General features: G+C 40.5%; 1 non-coding gene across 1 annotated transcript; it reads right to left on the bottom strand.

The window, feature by feature from the left end:
- Nucleotides 1–13,617: 13,617 nt before the first annotated feature.
- Nucleotides 13,618–13,724, bottom strand: LOC133292561 (small nucleolar RNA R71). Its single transcript, XR_009748935.1, has one exon. It is a non-coding gene; the product is annotated as a small nucleolar RNA R71 (small nucleolar RNA).
- Between the last annotated feature and the right edge of the window lie 1,059 nt (nt 13,725–14,783).

Below are 14,783 nucleotides of genomic sequence, written 5' to 3'. Positions count from 1 at the left end.
GCCTTACCCGAAAGGAGACTCCATTTGTGTGGACTCACGAGTGTGAGGCGTGCTTCCAGGAGTTGAAGGAGAGATTGACTTCTTCACCTGTGTTGATCCTTCCTGATCCTGAGGAGCAGTTTGAGCTTTACTGTGATGCTTCTGGAAAGGGGCTGGGCTGTGTGCTGATGCAGTCTGGTAGAGCTGTTGCTTTTGCTTCGAGGCAGTTGAAGCCTCATGAGGAGAACTACCCGACTCATGATTTGGAGTTGGCTGCGATTGTGTTTGCTTTCAAGATTTGGAGGCATTATCTTTTTGGTTTGAGGTTTGTGGTGTTCAGTGACCACAAGAGTTTGAAGTACCTGTTCGACCAGAAGGAGTTGAACATGAGGCAGAGGAGATGTATGGAGTTCATAAAGGACTACGACTTTGAGCTAAGGTATCATCCTGGCAAGGCCAATGTGGTAGCTGATGCTTTGAGTCGGAAATCCAGTAGTTCATCCAGTTTGCTACTTGGTAACTTCGATGTGGTTGAGAAGTTCCGCCACTTGGCAGTGACCGCTCCGTTTGCGAGCGTACTTCTCGGGTTGGAAGCATCAGATGTTGTGAACGAGCTGCTAGAAAAGATTAAAGAGGCACAAGTTCAGAAAGAGTGTCTGGATTATGTGAAGAACCAAGACGGTGTGTCTTGGAATGATGATGGATTGCTTTTGTTCCAGCGGAGGATTGTGGTTCCTCGAGGTCCGTTGACAGAAGAGGTTATGGCAGAAGGCCATAAGGGTCAGTTTTCTATCCACCCTGGTGCTACTAAGATGTATCAAGACTTGAAGAAGAACTTCTGGTGGCCGGGCATGAAGAAAGATGCTGTTATCTTTGTGTCCAAGTGTTCGGTTTGCCAGAAAGTGAAGATTGAACACCAGAAGCTGTCTGGTAAACTTCAACCTCTTGAGATTCCGGAGTGGAAATGGGAGAGCATTTCCATGGACTTCGTTGTGGGTCTGCCGAAGACTCAGGTTGGTTGTGACTCGATATGGGTCATTGTGGACAGACTGACAAAGTCTGCCCATTTTCTTCTAGTGAAGGTGAGCTTCACTACAGAGCAGTTGGCCAAACTGTATGTTCGCGAGATTGTGAGGCTTCACGGGGTGCCCGTGAGTATCATCAGTGATAGGGACCCGAAGTTCACATATCGGTTATGGGAGGCGCTGTAGGGAGCTTTTGGTACACAGTTGAGATTGAGTACCGCCTATCACCGTCAGACTGATGGACAAACTAAGAGGACTATCCAGACCTTGGAGGACATGTTGCGGGCTTGCACGTTGGAGCAGGGCTCGGCATGGGATAGGTACCTTCCATTGGTAGAGTTTTCTTATAACAACAGTTTCCATGCTAGCCTGGGCATGGCAACCTACGAGGCGCTCTACGGTAGGAGGTGACGTACACCTACCTGCTGGTCAGAGGTTGGGGATCGTGAGTTGTTTGGCTTGGACTTTGTCCAAGATACCACCCTGCAGATCCAGATGATCAGGGAAAAGCTGAAGCAGGCGCAGAATCGTCAGAAGAGCTACTACGATGTCAAGCATCGACCACTGGAGTTCAGTGAGGGTGAGCACGTGTTTGTGAGACTTTCACCTGTCACCGGTGTTGGACGGGCACTCGGAGTGAGGAAGCTGAGCCCGCGGTTTATTGGGCCATACCAGATTCTTGGTAGGGTAGGACCTGTTGCCTACCGGCTTGCCTTGCCTCCGAACCTGGCCAACATCCACGACGTGTTTCACGTGTCTCAGCCTCGGAGGTACATAGCAGATCTGTCACACGTGGTGCAACCGGATGATGTGGAAGTTCGGGAGAACTTAAAGACTCCCGTAGGACCACTAAAGATTCTCGATCGTGGCGAGAAGCAGCTGAGGAGCAAGATCATTCCGATGGTCAAGGTGCAGTGGACCGGAAGGACGAGCTTCTCCGGCAGTACCCCGAGTTTCGACCATGTATGCTTCTGATTTTTAGGTCAAAATCCTAAAATGGTGGGGTGAATGTAAGAACCCGCACCGTTAATTAAGGTATTTAATTAATAAATTACGAGAAAATAGGAAATGATTCCATAATTGACCCTAATAATTATTTATGAGGCTTAATAATCGTAATAAGTGATTAAGAATGCTGAAAGTCGCTTTTCGGAAGAAAAGTGCAGATACCGATTCTGCTAGTCGGTATAAATGCGTGCCGAAAAAGTATCCCAGAAAATTAATGTAAGTGCATGATAATTACTAGAATAACATGTAGCACTTGTAAAACGAGTTTCAAGTCCAAATAATGAGAACTGGTGCTAGAAACAGGTACTGGCTTTGAAAAGCGCGTACCGGAAAGGTGCTCAGAAAAATATAAGAAAAATAAGATAAATCTTAGAAAATTATGTAGTTTCAGAATCCAAAGTTTGGGATTAAAATGCTAAGCGTAGCAATTAAAGCTAATACTGTGTGTTTAAGTGGCTTGGGCTATAAATACCCATTTCTAAGGGCACAATGCCCTAGAAAACGGATTTTGAACGTGAGTGTGTGAGGGTGGCTGATCAGCTTGGCTGCTCCTTGGGGTTTCTTCTCCATTTTGAGTCCAAGACACTTCCTTTCTTGATTTTTCTTCACACTTTCACTTGGGATACACTTGGTGAGGGTGAGAGCTAGCTTTGCGACTCCATTGCTGGTCTTTTCTGAGTTGAGAGAGCTGCAGTGTGTGAGGTTTTCAGGCTGGCTTGGGTTGGTTGTTTGTGGGAGCCTTTGTTTTGGCATTGTGAGGTCCAAGAAGCTTCATTTGTGTTGAAAGGTCCAAGCTTGTTGATCCATTTTCGTGCACCTTGTTGAGTCAGTCTTGAGGGGCTGATTGTGAGCTCCAAAGAGCAACCTCTTCTTCTGTTTTGGCCTTTGGTATGTATACCAACCTTTAATCATGAGTTTAATGCTTAAAAATGAAAGCTTGATGCATGTTAAGGCTTAAAGATGATAACTTGTTGTTGGGTGAGGCTTAACACATCTAGAAATGCATGATTAGGTGTTTAAAATCGGTAAAAAGGGAACCTTTTTGGGATATCTTCACGAAAATGCAGAAACTGCATTCTGTCGTGAGATATCCGGATATTTGTCGAACTGATATCCGTATATTGGATATCCGGATACGTGGTTTTGGGATATCCGGATATGTGAATCTGTATATCCGGATATTGCATATCCGGATATGGACAGTGAGATATCTGGATATTCTGGGATTTCGCAGAACAGCAGCTGTGCTGTGTGTACAGTAGGCTATTGGGGGTTTGTGGACCCTAGTTTGATGAAGTTCAACTTCTGTATTTAATGGATTAAGCCAGAATCATGGGATTAAGGGCTTGTGGCTTTGTTAGAAGCTTTAAGACTTGAAAACGTAATGAAAAGGCGTTGTCTTAATATTGTATGCTTGTGGTGCATGTTGTTGATGTATTGTTTGTCCATAACAGATTGTGAATCTGCCGTGTTTGGACTTTGAAGTTAGCTTGCAAGGTAAGATTTCGTGTCCTCGGTTTAGCCATGTTGTGGTTCCACCATGTCCCATGGGGGTATGCTTTATGCATGCTGTGTACATGCTTTTGAATATTTGATATATTGATTGAACTATACATGTAATGGCTTTTAATATGCATGTGTTGTTTCATCTTGACGGGAAGCCTGAGTATGTAGCGCCATACAAGACGGTGTACCGGGGTGAATGCAAGTGGTACTTGCACGGTGTGTAGGTGATAGACGTATACCTGCACTGTCTCTGGCCAGTAGATTAGTATTGACACACATGGCATGATTATCTGCTGCATTGCATTGTTTTAGAAATGATAAATGATAAATTGCTTTTGAACTTATATTGCACATGTAAGTGAGCTTGGGGTGGAAGATCCTTGAGGACTCACTGACTTACTGAGATTTCTAGATTAGAGATCTTACCCCACGTTTGGGGAATGCTTATTTCAGGATCAGGTAGTATGGGTACTGATGTCTCAGGCGGCAGGAGGCCGGAGCTTAGCTGATTATGTTTTACTGCCTTATGTTAGCATGACTGGATTTGGGATGCTGTTTATGTTTTCCGCTATTTATGATATGTTGTTGTTGAGACTGATGTTGGGCATGTTGCCTTATTTGAGTGAGCATGAGGATTGTCCATGACACTTTCTGTTAGTACCTTTTAGATTGGAGTTGTATAAACTGTTAGATGGTCCGATCTACATTGTTGTAGTTCCGTGACTAGAGCCACACTTATATTATCTATGTTATGAGGTATTTCAGTTAGCTGTTTTATTGCAATTACATACAGGCGATGTTTTATTAACTGATTATTAAGCAAGTTGGTAATGTTAATGGCATCATAATTGAAAAGAAAAAGTAATTCCGCATTTTAATTAAGCGCAGCTTAATACGATATTATGATAACATTACCGGATATATACGGGGTGTTACACTTATCATTTGCTTCAGAATTCTAGAAAGAAAATTAGCAATGCATGTTATAAAAAAAGGTAATCAAGAAAATCATAGTGAAAAGAAACATGTTCATTGCTCTCTAAAATTAGAAAACAGAAGGTAAAAGTGAAGATTTACAGACCATTAAGTTGATCTACAAAGTGCAGGTAATGAAATCCTACTCAGAGTTACACAAAGCTTGAAATCGGCTTGCTCTTGGACTCCTCCAAGAATTGAGTTCTTGCATGTGCTTAATACAAAAACTAGAGCTTGGAGAAACTAGAGAACTGGAAACAAGTAAAAAAATAAACTTGTAAAACTAGAAAAATTAAAACTAAATCTAACTCCTATGACTTCAGCTAAAAATTCCTATTTAACACGTTGAAAGCACAAAATCCCTTCTAGCTTGTTCTCTATCCAATTCTGAATTCCATCCAACGGTCCACAACTCGCCACATCAGCTCTTCTCTCACGATCCTGTTATCCTGTGGTTAAATGGCAAAAGAATTTATCAAATTATTTACAAAATTGCCATTGTCTGCCCAAATTTCATAGTGGACCTATTTTACACATTTTTGGGGCCTTGTTATCTGCAATTTAGTCTATTCAGCTCAATCACAATAGAAAATAAATTGCTATGTTAGGTGAAAATCTCAACCAACAAAATACGCCAAACTTAAGATACTACTTATCCTCAAGTAGGCATCATAGTCTACGACCTTATCAGTTGTTTTCTTTCTCAAAATTTCAGTTAAGCAGTCATGTCAGTTCAAAACCCTATTTTATGTTACATTCCAACTACTAACATCAATCAACCTAATTGTCATTTAATATCCAAAATAGACCAATGATTTATTTCACACTAAGTTATTAATCCTACAAACAAAAATCAGTATTACATTTCATATCAAACAGTCTTTGAACATAACTCATATCAACCAATGTCTAATCACTGAGTTCCTCACTGGTCTCTTTCACTCTTTATTTTCACTTTTCTCTCCTTTTTTTATTAGATGCCAGCCACTCATCATCACAATACATTGTTGCATCTTTTCTAATTTAGCTAGACACTTGATGTCTAGTATACCATTTCCATCAAAGGGTCTTTTAGGCTTGTAATGGGGCTAGGTTTGGTATTTTGTTTTTCAAGTCACTTGGTTTACTATTGATGGCCTTAAGTGTCTAATTAATCTTCAGTAAGCTTATAAGACTTATTTTGGTTGATGACAACAAGAAGATGCTTCTTTTCTTCTCTCCTTTTTTTTACTAACAATCTTTCCTTTCTTTTCAACTTCAACACTTGCATTCTTTACTTTTTTTTACACCCCCTTTTTATTTTGTTTTGCCACTAGGGGTTCTTTCTTCTTTTCTTTTCTGCTTGATGCTTCCTTATTTTTACCTTGCTCTCATTTTACACCTTTCACTTTTTTGTATACACCTATTTTTTGAAGTTGTCTACTTTCTGCTATTCTTTACTGTTTTAGTCTTTTTAGCCTAAGGAAAATTAATTAAATACTAAGGCTTCAAAAAAAAATGGTAGGAAATGTGATTTGGCTGCTACTGTACAGGTTGTACATCATTAAAGAAAAGGCTTAGGCTCAAATCGGGTTGCAAAGGATTAAATTGAAATACAAGGTAGGCTATTTGGTTCTAGGTTTTCCAATAAACAAACAAGTTCCCTTCTCATATGGAAATATGCATACCAGTCGTCTAGGAATTAAATTAAGTAAATAACTCCAATGTAAAGTGACAACTCAGTAAGGAAAATCATGTGTTTAGGCTCAAATTCTTACTAAAGTATAAATCCAGTAATGTAAGCATTGACTAAGCTAAGTTATATCAGATTTTTTTTTATGAAATGCAACATGATGTTGTATTGTTAATTCATAACTCAGACTGAAATTAAATACAAGGCTGACAAGATATTAAAGACAAATAAAGATGATTACATGTTAATTGCTTTCATGCACAATAAAAAAAAACTTGTTGCACAAATTTCTAAAATTTTGAAATTTTTAGAAATTTTCTCTAAACTCAGCATGTATACGTTGTATACCCCACCCCAAACTTAATATACATCTGTGTCCTCACAACAAATAACAAAATACACCAACACAATCAATAAATGTCAGTGATGCTGAATTTAAAGCATGTGATAAAGTTTCAACAAAGCAAATAGTATCTCACAACTATGTAAAAGAGTGGGAAGATAGAACTTGTAAGACCATGAATATAGCCTTCTTAAGATTGTGAGGCTTATTTTTCAGCTAAATAATCCTTTTTGAAACCACAAATTAGTCATTAGGACTCAGTCTATAAGCCCAAATAGTACACTGTAAGAACCCGCACCGTTAATTAAGGAAATTAATTAATTAATTATGTGAAATTAGGAAATAATTCCATAATTGACCCTAATAATTATTATGAGGCTTTAATGATTATAGTAAGTGAGTTATAATGCTGAAAGTCACTTTTCTGACGAAAAGTGCAGACACCGGTTCTGCTAGTCGGTATAAATGCGCACCGATGAAGTATCCCGAAAAATTATAATAAGTGCATGAATATTCCTAGAATAATATGTAGGAATGTGATTTCAAGTTTCAAGTTAAAATAATGAGAACTGATGCCAGAACTGATACTGGCTATGCAAAAGCGCGTACCGAAAAGGTGCTGCGAAAATTAATATAAAAATATGATAAATCTTGTAAAATTGAGGAGGTTCAGAATCCTAAGTTTGGAATTAAAATGCTAAGCGTAGCTATTATTGTTAATACTGTGTGTTTAAAGCTTTAGTGCCTATATATACAACTTTTGCACTAAACCCTAGGCATTCCCTATTTTTCTACGTGGTTTTGGTGGCTGATCAGCCCTTTGGCACTGTTCCATTGCTGGTCTCCTTGCACCTTGTGAGCCAAGTGGCATTTTCTTCCTTGTTCTTCATTGAATCTTCTCTCAATCACTTGAGTGAGTGAGGGCTGGCCTTGGTTGTGAGTAGGGAACCTTTTTCTGAGTCTAGGTTCAGCATTTGTGAGGCTTTAGGGGCTGTAATTCTGAGTTTGTGAACTACCTTAGTGGAGGCTTGGTTCATGACTTGTGTGGTGCCAAGAAGTGATCTTTTGGCTTAAAGGACCAAGCTCGGTGGTCAAATTCGTGTCTGGCCTTAGTCTGAACCTTGGAGCTGTGTTGAGTGCCCCTTGTGTGTCTCATTTTCAGAGTTTGAAGCTCTTGAGGTGAGCCTTGATCATCTTTTTGTCATTTTGGAGTTTTTAGCTTGTTTAATCGATTAATAAGTGAAACTCTAACCATTTGAGTAAAAGAAGGTGTTTCTGAGTTCATAACATGTTGGTGTTCATCTGTTTAGGGAGTCATATGACTCCCAATCACGTTTGGACTCTTAAAAATGGGATTATGCAGATCACTGTTCGTATTTCTGCATTCTGGTGAAGAAGTATGCGATTACATTTCGAGTGGTATTCAAATACTTGTTCACTGGTAGTCGAATACTCCTTACGGGAGTATTGGGATACTTTTATGGGAAGAAAAGTATTCGGATACCTTTGAAGAAGTATTCGAATACTGAAAAGTATTCAAATATAGTAAGGTTTGGTATTCAGATACTGGTAGGTAAAGTATTCGGATACTTGGTAGTATGCTAATACTTAAATGAAAGTAATCGATTACTTTCTGGAGAGCTGGAGTATTCAATACTACTTGTGGAGTATTTGAATACTTCCTGCAGAAACAACATGCAATGATTTAAAATGAGTAAGAAATACTTAATCATTTAGTGTAATCTTGAGTAATGATTATTGATGATTAATTATTGCTCAAACAGTTTGTGATTGTGCTGTTTGTGGGCCTTGAGCTAGGACTCTTGGCATTGGATAGTTAGCTTGCAAGGTAAGCTTTCGTGTCCTTGGTTTAGCTATTGTTGGTTCCACCATGTCCCATAAGGGTATGGTTATATGCATGATGTTATTTTCATGATATATTGATTTGTTGAAATGTTGTTGAGCTGTTATATGCGAGTGCCTTTATGATATGCATGTGGTGTTCCACCTATACGGTAAGCCTGAGTATGTGGTACATACAAGAGGGTGAGGCTGTGGGTGAGGTGCAACCGATGTTCCTTGTACTAACTGTAGGTAATAGACGTATTCCTGCATTTCTCTGGCCAGTAGAATAGTTATAACACACATGGCATGAATATCTGTTGCACTGCATTGAGTTTTGGAACTTATACTGTTAAATGCTTTTGAACTAATATTGCACGTGTAAGTGAGCTTGGGGTGGAAGATCCTTGAGGACCCCTTGTCTTACTGAGATTTGTTGTTTAGAGATCTCACCCCACGTTTGGGGACGCTTATTTCAGGTTCATGTAACTTGGGGGCTGATGCCTCTGGCGGCAGGAGGCCGGAGCTCAGTTGATGATTATTGCTGTTTATATGCTATCATGTTTGGATGCTGGATATATCTGCTGATGTTATGTTTTTAGCTTACTTTTAGGATGTTGCTGTTGTTGAGACTTCTGTTGGGCTTGTTGCCTTATTTGGGTGAGCATGGGGTTTGTCCATGCCACTTTGATTTCTGTTATGTTTAAGTTATCTGAGTTGTATAAACTATCAGGGTTGTCCGGTCTACGTGTTGTAGTTCCGTGAGTAGAGACATATTTATGTTGTTAATTTAATGAGGTATTTCAGTTAGAAGTCCTTGCGATTTACATACATGCAATGTTTTATTAAATGATTAAGTAAGCAAGTTGGTAATGATAATGACGCCATAATTGAAAAGAAAAAGATATTCCGCATTTTTAATTAAGCTTAGCTTAATACGATGACATGATAACATACCGGATATATACGGGGTGTTACATTTTATGGTATCAGAATAATGGTTCGAGGGAAAAACCTGTATGTATCGCAATAACTAGGTGATTGGTTGTGTCTTGTCTTGTGTGTTTGCTCCGTTGAGTGTTATTATGATAATGCATATGTGATCACATTGCGTGGGCCTGATCAACTCATAATTTGTGTAACTTGTGCAGAGTCATGGTAATACCCAGGAGAACTCGCGAGACTGCTGAGGGTCAACCCGACCCGATCCTGACTGCATTTGCTGAAATGCAGGAGGCCGCTAGATTGGGCAACGTGGCAATGATGGACGCCGCTCGGGAAGCGAACCAAAAGGCCACGAAGGATGCTCTTGAGGCGAACCGGCTGGCGAACATGACCATGATGAGGGTCATGTTGGAAGAGATGAGGGCTGGTCCTGCTGTTGGTCAATCCCTCCGCCACAACCTCCACCTCCACCGCCGTCGCCGCCTCCACCTAGTCTGCAGGATGAGAGCCAGAGCCAGATTGAGGGCACTGGTCACTTGACTGGGGTGATGGAACCCTATGTGATGCCTGCTGAAGATAGGGATGTGATTGATCGCCGGCTTAATGCCTTTCGTAAGCATAAGCCACCTACTTTTGATGGATCTTACGATCTTATTGCTGCGGCTAGATGGATACAGGCGCTGGATAAGATTTTTCGGGTCATGCAGTGTACAGATCATGCTGGAGGGCGATGCCCATAAGTGGTGGATGAACACCTCTCACGCTTTTGACAAGTTACTATCGGAGGTTCATCAAGGGATTCTCCACGATGGTTCTCCCTTTGACTCGCCTTACCCGAAAGGAGACTCCATTTGTGTGGACTCACGAGTGTGAGGAGTGCTTTCAGGAGTTGAAGGAGAGATTGACCACTTTACAGTGTTGATCCTTCCTGATCTTGAGGAGCAGTTTGAGCTTTACTGTGATGCTTCTGGAAAGGGGTTGGGCTGTGTTTTGATGCAGTATGGTAGAGCTGTTGCTTTTGATTCGAGGTAGTTGAAGCTTCATGAGGAGAACTACCCAACTCATGATTTGGAGTTGACTGCGATTGTTTTTGCTTTCAAGATTTGGAGGCATTATCTGTTCAGTATGCAGTTTGCTGTGTTCAGTGACCATAAGAGCTTGAAATATCTGTTTGATCAGAAGGAGCTGAACATGAGACAAAGACGATGGATGGAGTTTCTGAAGGACTACGACTTTGAGTTGAAGTACCTTCCTGGCAAGGCCAATGTAGTAGATGATGCTCTGAGCCGGAAATCCGTGAGTCTATCCAGTTTGACGATGGGTGACTTCGACGTCATAGAGAAGTTTCGAGACCTGAAAGTGACTTCCTTGTTTGGGGGTGCACTTCTCAAGATGGAGACTGTGAGAGTCAAGAATAAGCTTATGGAGAAGATCCAAGAGGCGCAAGTAGAGAAAAAGTGTCTTGACTACGTGAAGAACCAAGACGGTGTGTCTTGGAATGAGGATGGACTTCTGTTGTTTCAGAAGCGGATTGTGGTACCTCGAGGTCCTTTGAGTGAAGAGGTTATGGAAGAGGCCCATAAGGGCCAGTTTACTGTCCACCCTGGTGCTACAAAGATGTATCAAGACTTGAAGAGAAATTTCTGGTGGCCAAGAATGAAGAAGGACATAGCGGTGTATCTGTCCAAGTGTTTGATCTGCCAGAAGGTGAAGATTGAACACCAGAAGCCGTCTGGTAAACTTCAACCTCTTGAGATTCCGGAATGGAAATGGGAGAGCATTTCCATGGACCTCATTGTGGGTTTGCCGAAGACTCAGGTTGGCTGCAACTCTATATGGGTCATTGTGGAGAGATTGACAAAGTCTGCCCATTTTCTTCCAGTGAAGGTGAGCTTCACTACAGAGAAGTTGGCCAAACTGTATGTCCGCAAGATTGTGAGACTTCACGGGGTGCCCGAGAGTATCATCAGTGACAGGGACCCAAAGTTCACATCTCGGTTCTGGGAGGCGCTGCAGGGAGCTTTTGGTACTCAGTTGAGATTGAGTACAACCTATCACCCTCAGACTGATGGACAGACTGAGCGGACCATCCAGACCTTGGAGGAAATGTTGTGGGCTTGCACGTTGGAGAAGGGCTTGGCATGGGAGAGGTACCTGATGAACCCTTAGTTCATCATGGTTTTTAGCAGGAATTAGGATCAAATTGTGTGATTAAATAATGAAAAATAAGGTTAATGTCCTAAGATGTCCTCAATTACAAGTTCAAGAGCTTTATTAGAAATTTATATGATTCTTGTAGGAAAAGCAAGCTTGAAAGACAACTGGAGAAGGAAGAAGATTCTGGAGCTCAAGAGGAGAAAAATTGCCTAAGTGTTGAGCGCTAAAACGTTCACACTGAGCGTTTTAGCGCCCTGCTACAGGAAGAGGCCAAAACTTGCTGGTGATGAGCGCTAAAACGCCCACACAGAGCGTTTTAGCGCGCTGCTGCACTTAGAAGATGGAAAATTGCTGGTCTTGGGCGCTAAAACGGCCTGCAATAAGCGTTTTAGCGCCCTAAAGTGGAAAAGGATTCTGGTCTTCACCGCTAAAACGTCCAAATCAAGAGTTTTAGCGTTGGAGTCAGTTAAAATCAGTTGAGCATTCACCAAGTTTGGACGCTAAAACGGTCATTCCTTAACATTTTAGCGTTGGAATCAGTTAAAAGCAGTTGAGCATACGTAAAACATGGACGCTAAAACGGTCACTTATGGACGTTTTAGCGCCCACATCAGTTTTCTGTTTTTAATTGTAACACTATATAAGGCAAAACCTTGGCACTTAGAAAGGAGATCTGGATCTGAGGGATCTGAACTCTCTCTCTCTCTTAAACTTTAGTCTGACTTCTCTCTAAATTCTCTTAGGTTTTAGTTTTTGTATTAGGATTTCCTTGTAATAGTTTGGAGATTGAAGACTTTCAACATGGAAATGAAGTTTGCTTCTTCTTCTCTTATCTATTCTTTAGTCATGTTTGAGTAGAGTCTTTGTAGTCTGAATGCAATAGAACTCCATGATAATATTATGTTGTTTTGATTAATATGATGAAGTATTTTTCATGTGTGATTTGAGATTTTCTGATTTAATTATCTCTATCAAGGAAGTAATATAGAACAGGGATGTTTATATGACTTCTGTATTTAATAATCTCAACATCAGAATTCTAGTACTCAAGGGATTGATGCTAGAGTTCTGATGTAATCTTAAGACTTTAGCATTTCATGCATGTATTAAGAAAGAGATCACCAAGGGATTGGGGTTTCTGATTAATGTATCTATCAGGGTAGTAAGGGATTACATCTTGATGATAAGTAAAAGGTTGATTAACATCACATGGAAAGGAATTCATCATATGATCAGTTTTTTTACATAGGTTATTATGGAGGAAAGTTGTTTTCTGACTACTTGTTGTTTTATTAATTCCTAATCCACATTTACTTTGTGTCAAATTACTTACAATCAATTTTCTGGTGACAAATTATTCATGATTTTTACAAACTTATATTTGATTCAAATTAGTTTTCTATTGTGTATTGGTGTTTGAACACAATTCCTCGTGGGAACGATCTTTACTCATCATTTTATTACTTGTACGACTAGTGCACTTGCTAAACGTCCAACAAGTTTTTGGCGCCGTTGCCGGGGATTTTGTTTTTCAACACTAACTGATACTATAGAATTCTGAGATTGAATACTTTTATTTTCAGTATTTTAGTTTATTTTATGTTTCTGGTCAATTTTGATTCTGGTATATGCGAGGTACACTTGATCCGAATTTGTTGTTGTATGATCCAAAATTAGAAAGGACATTGAGGAAGCACAAAAGGGCAGCCAGGCAAAGGAGACAGTTGCAGGAAAATGGTGAATCAAGTACGGTTAATCAGGAAGAGATAATGGCAGAGAATCACAGACCACCACCACCACAGAGGACACTGGGAGAGTACATGACTCCTGCAGTGATTCCTCCAATTGGGAGTGTTGTGCGCCCAACAGTGGAGCCCAACAACTTTGAATTGAAGCCTGCTTTGATTCATCTGGTGCAGAAGGATCAGTTTGCTGAAACCAGTGCAGAGGACCCTTACTTGCACATAGAGAACTTTCTATTGTTGAGTCATACTGTAAAGATAAATGGTGTCACAAGAGATGCAATTCTGTTGAGACTATTCACTCATTCACTGACGGATGATGCAAGGAGATGGCTGCAATCATTGCCACAAGGAAGTATAACAACTCGGGATGATCTGCAGACCAAGTTCTTGCAGAGGTTTTTCTCAGCATCCAAGAGGGCCAAGTTGAAGGATGAGATTACAAGCTTTAAGCAAAAAGAGTCAGAATCCATTTATGAGGCTTGGGAGAGATTCAAGACTTTGTTGATGAAATGTCCACAGCATGGAATTAAGGCATGGCAACAAGCAGCAATCTTTCTGCAAGGAATGACCACTAATACTAGAACCTTGGTGCATGCCACTGCTGGTGGATCATTGACTACCAAGACCCCTCAAGAAGCCTTGGATATCTTTGAGTCATTAGCATCTCAAGAATTTGATAATGCCCCAGTGGCTGACAGAAGGACAGGAGTCATCAGGTTGGATGGGTATGATGCTCTGTTGGTAAGGAATGACCAACTGATGCAGACACAGAGACAACAGCAACAACAATTAGATACCCTTATCAAGCAACTCTCTTCACAAAAGGTAGCCTTTGTGGAAACCAAATATGTATGTGCCATATGTGGCAAAGGCCATGTGACAGAGGAGTGTGATTATGGGGGATCACCAGAACAAGCAGAGGTGAATGGAGTGTGGTATGATCAGAATAATCAAAGGAACTACAACAATCAGGGAAGGAATGTTTATGTGCCACCATGGAAGAACAAAAATCAACACCCAGGATTCAGCTATAGTTCCAACCATCAATTGAACCCACCATTACATCCTCCACCACCACATATGAAGGAGCAGTCAAGTGATCCTGCTGCATGGGAGAAAGCGTTTGCTCAGTTATCTAAGACAACTCAGGATTATATCCAGGGGTCTAATTCATTCAGGGAAGAGACAACTGCATTCATGCAGGAGACCAGAACTTCTTTCAGAAATCAGGAAGCATCAATCAGAAATTTGGAGACCCAGATTGGTCAATTATCAAGACAGATATCAGAGAGACCACAAGGGAAATTTCCAAGTGATACACTAGTGAATCCTAAGGAGCACTGTAAAGCAATTATGACAAGAAGTGGGTTGGTACTTCAACCAGTGAAAAAGAATGTGGAAAATAAAAAGAATGAAGAAGAGGTTGTGGTTGAAGATGTAGTCTCTGATGATGAAGTAGAGAAGATGAGAAATGAGAAAAGTGAGAAGGAAGTAGTTGTTAGAGATGTTATAGTTGGAATTGATAAAGAAGAGGAAGGGAAGAACAATAAGAATGAAGGAGAGGTAGAAGTTGGTAAAAATGCTTC

The sequence above is a fragment of the Gastrolobium bilobum genome, unplaced genomic scaffold (assembly GCF_033153095.1).
Source record: "Gastrolobium bilobum isolate Gb01-03AN ecotype WA unplaced genomic scaffold, APGP_CSIRO_Gbil_v1 utg8994, whole genome shotgun sequence".
NCBI lineage: Eukaryota > Viridiplantae > Streptophyta > Magnoliopsida > Fabales > Fabaceae > Gastrolobium > Gastrolobium bilobum.
Note: the sequence above shows the minus strand (reverse complement) of the source record. Positions and strands in the feature narration are given on the sequence as shown.